The sequence below is a fragment of the Parambassis ranga genome, chromosome 8 (assembly GCF_900634625.1).
Source record: "Parambassis ranga chromosome 8, fParRan2.1, whole genome shotgun sequence".
Taxonomy (NCBI): domain Eukaryota; kingdom Metazoa; phylum Chordata; class Actinopteri; family Ambassidae; genus Parambassis; species Parambassis ranga.
Genome location: NC_041029.1, coordinates 10,757,641 through 10,764,814, shown reverse-complemented (window position 1 = coordinate 10,764,814; position 7,174 = coordinate 10,757,641).

Below are 7,174 nucleotides of genomic sequence, written 5' to 3'. Positions count from 1 at the left end.
CTGGAGCGGTGGTGTTGATGGGCGGGTCTAAATATTTTAGTTGTATTTGGCTCAACAGTTGATCCATTTAAAAAAATATGACAATTTCTGGGTAAATCGTGTTAAAATTTCAAACCTCTGTTAGTGCTTACAGGTGGCGTTGTTGGTGTCTTACACATTATTTGGATCCTGACAAAGGTCACTTATCACTCAATTTAACTTTAGGATAGTACTGCATTCCATTCTGTACAATGTACAAAAGTTTAGCTGTGTGTGAGCTGGACTAATTAACAAAAAAGTCATCCGTGCCTCTGTGAGACAGCCACACGAGTGATGCTTTGATTTCCTTCTCCTTTCCTCAGGAACCTCAGAGGGAAGCGGCCCCGTCCCTCCCTCCACCATGCACAGCTGCTCTGAGGAGAGAGGGGCTCGGCGGGGCTCTGGGTAGCCTTAGCGCTCTGTGCTTGGGTGAGAATTAGCCAGCTTTAGTGCTTGCCTTGCTTGCTAATCCCTTAATCTGGCGATGCTGAGGAGGAAGGCTTTGGAGGAGAGATGGTGTGTCAATCCATGTCTTCACATCTCTCTTGGCACACCGAGGCACAGACAAAACAGAGAGAAGTTTGCAGTTGAGAGTTGTGCGGTGCTTTGTTGAATTAGGTGTGTAATGTGTGCCATCTCTAAACTTTTTTAGTAATGCCATATTTACTGTGATAATTTGGTATAATTAGCTATAAAACAAGGCTTCAGTTAGGGTTTCACTCCAGTAAACTGATGCATTTACACTGTGCCTTCCTGCACTCTTACTGTAGGTTACTGTTTATTTACTGCACAAAAATGCATAATCAGCTACACGGTTATGTCTTATTAGCAAACTATGATGGAGCAGCTTTAGCATTTAGCATTAGATCTCATGATAAATGTTAGGAAACAACTGTCTTTAATGTTGTTTCTGCAGTTTGGAGCAGCTTGCTGTGGCTAAAAACAATGTAGCTTTAGCAATTAGCATTTGGTATTTCATTTCCAGGCACATATAGATAAAATGTAAGGCAGACATTGATTCTAAGAAAATGTTGACCAGCCTTACCTGTCCCTGTCTGCAGTTTGGAGCTGCATCTGGAGCTGAAACCAGTGGTGAGACTGAGCAACACTCCACTGTAGTCCACGTTATCATCCAGGGAGCTGACATGGGAGAACTGGTTCCACTTCATCACCTATGATGTCCACTCCCTCGGCCACTTGCTTAAGGTAGGTCAGTGACCTGAAGGCCTATACAACAGCAGCCATACAGGTGGGCAGTTGGATGAGTCTATACTGGACATGCCCATGTCGATTTAAATGTGCATAAGAATCAGTGGTGCTGGAAGTCAGACAGAGGTACTGACAAAAAGGCAGATTTAATGATGTCATTTTACTTTCTGAACACTTGACACCACTTTTAGTACATCTTTAACTATGACTACATTCACATTACAACCCACATTTAGGACCACAGTTAATATATATGTGTGTGTGTGTTTGCGACACTTGCAATTACCACTCTCTGCCAGCAGGGGCACACTGCCTGAACAGCACAACTTCACCTTGTATGGCTACTTTGACCCTGTTCACACTGGAGAAAGTCAATCCAGCTAGGTTTGAATCCGGATAGCCTTTAAACCGGATACATTCAGACCTGTTTTCAAATCTGGTTATCACACATGTGTGTGTGCCCACGCTTAACCTCCGAGAGGTGGATTGAAATCAATCTGGATATATACAGATTGACATTGTTCAGACTCAGAAAAAAACTATCCGGATATATCCAGATACAGCCCAAATCCTGCTCTAGCCGGACTGATTTCCCCAGTGTGAACAGGGTCATAGACTCACGGCCTCATCATTACACTGCAATGCAATGCATGTATGTTTTTAGGGCTATATCATCACTGTTGTTCCATAATTTTAGTTTTTTAATTTTTGAATGCTTGAATGTTTTAATAATGTCTTTTATATACTTTAAACTGCTAGAATAGTACGTTGGACAATGGTGACTTACATCAACTCTATACTTTGTTATATACACAGATTTTTCTGACATGTTAAACATAGAGGCTGGCTGAGGCTTACAAGCTTTATAATCACTGAACACACTTAAAACTGACATATTAATGACCATCTGATGTTCAAATCTCACATGATAGGAGAGTTTGATTGCGTGGCAGAATCAAAAATATCGCAGCAAAATGTATCTCAAAGCAAGTTTTCATTTTAAATAACTAGAAAATGTTTCAAACAAAGAACAAGCGATGATTGCCAGATGATTAGTGATGGTTAAATTATACCTCTGCTAATGGCCTATGAATAACAAAGCATCTCGACATTGTCATGAATGCAATAACACAGAGGGGAATGAGGGGCAGCCTGGTACTGATTGTGCAACCACACGGTAATGAATGGCTAATGTGCTGGTACAGAGGAGACGCTAATGCCATCCTAATTCCCTTTTGCTCAGAGTGAGGCACTGTGTCCTGAGCCTGTTAATCTGAACCCTTTAAACCTTTAATCTGAGAAGCACACACACACACACACACACAGACACACACTCAGGCATAGACACAGACAACCTGTCATTGCCTTGTTTAAGCACATACCTGCCACACCTCTCCCTCTCTCTCTCTCTCTCTCTCTCAATCTCAGACACACACACACATGTGACATATTGAGCGCCTGCAGCAAGATTCTTCCTCATGAGTGGCATTCCAGAGCAGGCTGTCCCATGGGAGCGTGAGAGTGGGGCCGGGCAGTGGTGGAGTGGGGTGGGGTTAGTGCGAGCAGGGAGAGGCCAGCAGTGCATAGAGACACATAGGTTCAGTTGGATGCTTTGGTTTGGTTGCATGTGGTACAGGACAGAGTAGACTTGAGAAGCTAGCATGTCCAAACATTTTCCTTTGCAGTAGACAGACGGGTATCACGATGAAGGGTACAACTAAATATTCAAAAGTAAATCAAAAATGATGAGCTTAAATATTCCCAAGAACATCTGAGCATCCTGTTTCAACCCCTCAGCACTCGAGTCCTTCACACTGAGGCGTTGCTTGAATCTCTTTTCTGTCAAATCCTGAGTGATATTTGTTGCTTTGCAGTGTCCTCTGCATCTTGAACATATAATTCATGTTTTCAGACACAACCTGTTTCCATAAAACATCACCTGTTCTGAGCCATTTTTATGTTCCCTCTTCCTCCCTGCAGCACATACACGCAGTTTTCTAGGCCCCTTCCACTGAGTTGTTGATTGTGTCTCTCTCCTTAATTAGATCAGAAATGGGGACTTTATGTGCGTGAGTGGAAACACTGTGTGTGTCTGCATTTTTGTCACATATTATCCTATCATTTTTTTCCCTTCTTTTCCTTTGTCCTCACTCATCTCCTTATTTTTCTTTTTCTTTTTTTTCCTCCCCTGTCTGCCGGTTAATATTTCATTTGCTTTGCCGTCTTAGCAGGCTGGTACATTAACCAGCGGTGCCAGTCGAGCTCTCTGCTTGTGGCTGGCTGTATAAAAATAAACACACTCTAGTTGTAATGAACAGATGTCACAGAATTTAAACGTGCACCCCCCCCCACCTCCTCCACCTCCGCCTTCTCCTCTCTTCCACACACACAAACGCACACTTCACCCTCCTCCTCCTTCTCATTCTTGCTCACGCAGAAAGGCGCACATGCACTCACAGCAGGCATTGCATGTGCTGCATCCACATGTATTGAGACACATTATTAGCTGAGGACACTTGTCCACATAAGTGTATATTGAACATGTTTAAGAGAAACTCTTATACATATATTCCCGTGTGAGCCTTCCTTGGCAGAGGTTGATGCATGGCAGACATTGTGTTGCTCTGCCAGTCTTCTCCTTGTTTTCTCTGCCTCTATGTCCCTCTCTCTCTCTCCCTTCCTCCCTGTCTGTCTGTCTGTTAGTCTGACAGCAGGCTAACACTGGTCATTTTACAGACTATTTTCATGAGGTCCTCCCATCCACTTTGCAGAACCAGCCTGTCATGTCACAATCCCCCCGGTGGCATCATCAGAACCCATTTTTGTACTGTGAGGAAAGGATGGGCACCAGTGTAAGTGTGTGTGTGTGTCCATCCCCCTTGTCACTCCCGCTCTTTTTTCCCACTGAGCTTGTGCCAGCTCTCTGTGTTTGCTGGCTGACAGGACCGAAGGAGAGACGATTGTTCTCTACCTACCCAGAGACCCTCCCCTGCCAAGCCTGGGATGAAATCCTTTCTATAGCGCTAACTCCTCACAGTCGGGCATCTCACAGCAAAACACACACCATCACTGCTCCGGGTGGGAGGGTGATAGCACGCTAAGAGTCAGTCAGATACACACAGAGGTCTGTTTTACACACTGCAAAAAAATATATTTTTCTTTCTTTTTGGCAAGCCAGCGAGCCTGTATTTTTCTCTTTGTGTTTAAATTGGGTGATTTAATTCAAAACAAATATTTTCAGAAAATTTCCTTGAATTAAATCTTTGTTGACACCCTGGGATGAGTGATTCATGATGGTCAGAATGAACTGAAACAGCAATTTTATAATATATATATATATAATATAATATATAATTATATATATGTGTGTGTGTGTGTGTGTGTGTGTGTTTTCTGCATTTAAAGGTTTAGTTTCAGAAAAGCCCTGACAACAGGTTACTGCACTTAATTCTTTTTTAAATTAATTAATTTGTTTATTTGATTCAAGGTCAAATTAGAAGTCAGTTTATTGATCCATAAAATCAGGGGAATTATTGTTTTTCCACCCACTAAATCAGAACTGATTACCATATAAAAGGTGTTAACAAGTCTAGTCTAAAGTAGGCTACAAAGTTCTACTTTGGAGGAGCTGAGGAAATGAGGTAACAGTGTTGATAGACAGAGCAGGTCATCCCTGAGATGGCAGAGGAGGCGGGCAACGCGAGATTAAAGGTGACGGAGAGAAGCTCTGAGATGAAGGGATGGAGGAGAAGTGAGAGATGAAAGGAAAAGGGGCGAGGTGCGGAGGTCGTCCGGGGGGTGATCAGTGAGGTGGATGCGATGCCATCTGACAGGTCCAGCTGGGAGACTGCCCGCCCCCCAGCGCTGCAAACTGGTCAATATGGAGGCCAATTACTGCTGCCCATGTGACCAGGGCATCATCCAACCCTATCATAACACACACGCACGCTCACACGCGCGTACACATGCCATCTGTGCAGACCAGCAACGACCCCTCCACCCCCTACCAACACTACCTCATCCCCCTCTGATCCAGTTGCGTCCCCGTGCACGCTCCTACTTAACCTCCCTAAACAGGGGCCAGCCACGCCCCGTCTCCGGACCCTCCGGAGAAATCCGCAACCGGGTATCCGGACAAACCCTCGGACACACAAGACTATTGTGCTCAATACAAGGATGTGAACAAAAAATCATCCTGTATACATCAACATCTGGCACCACCCAAACCTGGCAAAACCTATCTGGCCACCAGCCAAAGGTATGAAACCTACCTGGCGCTCACCCGGATCTCCACCTCTGTCTTTTCACCCCCGGAGCGGTTCTCCCCCTGCCCTCTTTACCTCCTGCCCCTCCTCACTTCCTCCTCCTTGTTTCTCCCACTGGCAGAACCTCCAGCAGTATAGCACACTCTCAGTTTAGCTTCTGCCTCATCTTCTGCCCCACTGCCCGCACTCCACCGCGCCCCATTGTGTGATAACAAACAGATGTTGTGGAATTTCCTCTGAATGGCCTGCCAGTGACAGGCCTGCTCCCGTGTCTGGCGGTGTCTATGTGTATGTGTGTGTGTGGGGGGGGCGCACTACTGGCATAGAGTCTGGCAAAGATGTTGGCCTAAGTCTGCACGATTGTTTTCTCTGTACACACGTGGAACAGTTTTAGTTGTGTGCGTCTGTGCGTTAAGGTGCCAGGACAGTTAACAATGGCTACACGGTGTGGTGCGTTTACGCACAATTTTTATGGACATTATATATCAGATGCATGTACATTTAGCGGTGCCAGTTTTAACTCCGCTGCCCCATGTTTTTTTTCATCACTAACAGATTGCAAATCCTGACCAGATTATCCTTCCCCTCTCCTCTGCACCCAGCTCCAAATGTTTTACTCCACTCATATTTTATATACGTGCATGAAAAACACTCAGTTATTATTTTAGCTAGACGTTAATTGGAATTCACACCATAGTACTTGTGACATTTTGATAATCGCACTATTGACTGTTATGTCGGACAAACACTCTTGATTTTTTTCCCCTTACCAAGTTGAGTGAGAAAATGAGTGGGCATGAACATGATAATTTAAACAGCGAGATTCATTCACTCACTTTTCATCCTGAGTGGAGCGCAGAGTGTCACTGGAAGTTGTTTTCTTCTTCTTCTTTTAAGACTGCAAGTTAGCCAGGCTTTTATTTTGTAAAATGGCAGCAAATGAAGTATTAAAGAATTAATTCACAAAAAAGGAAAAAAATCATTAAATAAATAATTCAAATTAACTCCTAAAACACCTGTAAAGTTCTTTATTTTTTTTTATTTTTTTTTTCTAAAGTAGCACGTGGTCTAATTTTATAATTTTATTAAAAGCCATTATTACATTTCTAATTAAATAATTTGTCGATATTGTGCAGTCTTTTGAGGTGATGCACAACCCCTCTCCCTTCTCTGTTTTCCCAAACGGAGGCCTGCAAATTGTAATCTAACTATAAATCTAAATAATCCCTCAGAGATTAACAGAGATTGCCCATTACCTATTTTGCAATTTTAAATCAATATTCAGATTTTCTTTTCTTTAAATTTTGGCTTCCGTGTGTCTGTGTGCCATCAGACTAATTTGTTACAAGGTTACCAATGTAAGGGCTGTTAACAACCCCAGTTAAATTCCAAGGATGCAACACAGCCTTCTTTCAATTCATGAGCTCATGTACGACATAACATTAGAGACAAATATGCATATTCATAGGCTAACTCTTCACAAAAATGTCTTACTGTTGTGTATATGTGTGTGTGTAAGTGTGTGTGTGGCAAAGGGTTACTCAGGATGAGCGCTCTCGTTTTTAAACGTCCTGGATAATGAACAGATGCTGCAAAAATTAGGAAAGAAACATCGACTCCTCCCAGCAGTGCCACTTTGGCCCGGTGAACTGGCACACTGGCGCACACACTGGGTTGTCCTC